Source organism: Hyposmocoma kahamanoa, unplaced genomic scaffold (genome assembly GCF_003589595.1).
Source record: "Hyposmocoma kahamanoa isolate Upper Pololo Valley unplaced genomic scaffold, ASM358959v1 161, whole genome shotgun sequence".
NCBI classification, from domain to species: Eukaryota; Metazoa; Arthropoda; class Insecta; order Lepidoptera; family Cosmopterigidae; genus Hyposmocoma; species Hyposmocoma kahamanoa.
In genome coordinates this window covers 399,280-402,650 of record NW_020653581.1, presented here as the reverse complement: position 1 = coordinate 402,650, position 3,371 = coordinate 399,280, and positions in this window count along the sequence as shown.

The following is a 3,371-nucleotide window of genomic DNA, read 5'->3' as shown; positions in this document are numbered from 1 at the left end:
GAGAAATCACGGTCCGAAATGTCACAAGGATCATTTTATCTCAAGGTGCACAAGCGATATTCGCATTTCAATCGGACTAGTGCACAAGCGACATCCGAAGTGGGTCCGAGTTTTCTAGATTTGCATAGTTTCGGATTCGGAATGAATACGAATGGGATGCAGTGCACAAACGCGCGTATACAATTTGACATATACGTATTTAGTTTCATGTAGTTTGTATTATTTTTACGACTTTCATGACATGTGATAAAATCACTTTTGACGTATGATCACATGTGACTTTATTGCACCAATGGTACGAATTTAGGTTTCGGCTTTCAATACGCATCGAATTTTTATCCTGTGTTAAACAATGCGTCCTCAAAAAAAAAACAACAAGATCGCGATAGCCCTTCTCACAACAGAGAAAAAACCATGGAGGTGACGTATCGTTTGCAGATAACAGCATGTGACTTGCCGGCGTAATTTGTTATTGTACGCCCTGATAAATGTCGAGAATCAAGTGTCTCCGTAACAAGCATTATTCTCGAAGAGTGTTACATTTGTTAATACATAAGACAAGGGCCCGGAAACAGTATCTTCTATCGGGGATTCTTGAAATAAATTGCGATCAAAAACTTTGGGTGTTCAGTGTACACAAAGAGGTGGGGCAAGAGCTTGAACAGGTGTCGCTTTCTAGTAGTAGTATAACACGTTAACGCTGTTCAGAAAATGTCGCATGAATTTCCTTCAAAATCCTGCCTTTGATCTCCCTTTGGCTTAAGCCCAATAGTGTCAACGGTTAATAGACGGCGCACGTGGCCCGATTTAACGCCAGTCCGTTTAACCCTCAGATTTTTCACGATTAATTTCCTAGCAGCCTGTCACTTCCATTTGTTGGCAAACACTCGTAACAAAAACAGGGATTAGTGCTTCAAGCCCCTTTAGGCACTGGTGTCTAATTTCCTGTTTGTTTATTGAAGGGGCTTTATTTTTGTTTCTACAATCTTTTTTATCTTATAAGTAACTCAAAATTTATTGTTGTACAAAGGCACATAAAGAAATTTAAAACTAGTAGTAAGTGTACTCTGAATAATATATTGAATTAAACGTTATCAAAGAATTTGCATCAGCATGCCTGCAGCTGTATCAGTGAGGTTCATTTATTTCGAAGTCCTATTCATTATTAATGCATCCTTTTTATCTCCTTCCCTGTTAATTGATTTGTCGCTTCAAGCCGAGAGTGGTCTGGAGAAGTCTCGACTTCTCAATTACGTAGAGTTGTGTCGTATCGCAAAAGTGTCCGAGTGTCCGTTGCTTTATTTATGGTCGGCCAATTGATTGAATTAGTGCCCCTCGAGGTGTTCGCCCGATACAGGCTTCAGTATGAGGATTTATTTCACTAGCATCTCGTTATTTCGTCGAGGCTTTTTTATGATATTTTATATCCGCTGCTAGAGGTAGGATATTGCTTGTATTTAATAAAAAATATTGAACAGGTAATTAAGATTTATAATCCTAATCGAACATGCAAGTCTGAGAAACATTTTTCTCATCAGTTTACGTAGTTTTATTAATTTATTAAAACCCAATTGAAACGTTTACTATGGAAGTATTTATTCGTTTTTATAACTGCAATCTTTTGCTATTAATATCGATTGTAGTTACCCCCAACTGTTGTGCTATGTTTATCAGCCAGCCGCAGCCTCGCGACACGTGTGTATCTGTGTTTGCTTCATTTGTTCTCATTTTTTATTTCTCCTATGACTATAGAATTGAAATACGTGGTGCAGAAATAGCTGGACATTAGTATGTTTCATATCAAATTAAAAATGTTATCTTAAATAGGCAAGGAACGTTCAACGTACAACGTTCAACATTGTTGTAGTTGGTGTTCCAAATAATTCCTTTCGTTGCACTGAAGTTTATAGTAACTTCAAGCAGGAAGCCCTTCATTATTATTCCACATTAATTCCCATTTCTAGATCAAAATTCCTAATTTTACAGCACTTTCGCTTAAAATTTATTTCTTCTTCTTCGCTTGAATAGCTACAAGCAATAGGCACGCGTCGGTGATCTGTATCGCCGCCTCACCTTCACTGGAGTCCGAGTCGCGACGTGATCAGAATCCAGTAGCATTCTAAGACGCCCCGCGGATGCAACGGAGTACGGAGTAAATATATGTCTCGCTTTATGGTTTATCGTTACTGCAATTTCAAGATCTACTTATTACATTTCCGTATCTAGACTGCTTTAAAGCATCTGCTTCTTTCCAATCAATGACATTTACCAATTAATAGTAAAATAGATCTGTTTTGGTTTAAAAAATATATGCATTGCATGTCAATTTGCGAGATGTACGGGACCAATTCAATAGAATTCCGAACATAATCATACGAAGAGTCTTTTCCCCAAAACAAATTATTCACAAGACGATCCCTGGTAATTGAATGGCTGCACGTTATCCAGTATTCTTGCTTAGTTGTCTCTCGACATCACGAGATACTGTGTATAGTTAATGAATATTTCAACAGAATGGAGTTAATGAAGGAAGCCTCCATTGTACGGAACTGATAGGTTGATTACATGAGGTAGGGGATCCTATTGAAAATCGGGAACTGGATGGGGCTAACCAATTTTGGCTAACGATCTGGAGCAATATATATAATGCTTTATCGTAAAATATAATTTAAGAGTCATGAAGATGATTTTAAACTTTGGGTATACGTTGCACGTTGTAACGAAAAGTAACGAAAAACGTAAACCTGAGAATTTTTAAACACAAATACTGAATGTTCGTTTCCAGATGGAACGAAAGGTTTTCAAATCTAAATTATTAATATCTGTAATTATTACATTTCGTTGTGAATTTATCTTTCTGCTTTAATGACTCGAAATGTATTGCATACTGAAAGTACGTATGCGTTGGTATTCATATTAATTGTTTCATTAACCATTCCCTCCATATATCCAAAATTTGCATTATCACATATCTATCGATTTTAATCAAGATAGCTCCATGTTGTCGCAGCAAAACAGTTAGGTAACTAGTTACGTGCTCGGCATACTGGCGAACCCCAATTGACACGTACAGATAGACACGTGTGCTGAATTATATGGGATACAACTAATCCGCTAAGTTTTAATGAAATCCTGCGGGATAAAAATGTTTTGATTCTGGGTTTCATGTGACGCATTGAATTTCAAATAGGACATGATACTGTTTTTCCGGATTTAAATCGCGTATATTTGTTTTTTCAAACAAACCGACGTTTCGGGCCCTTTACAGGTCCCATGGTCACGGTTGACTGTTTGAAAAAACAAATATACGCGATTTAAATCCGGAAAAACAGTTTCATTTCAAATGTAAAGTTTTTCTAAATTATAAACAT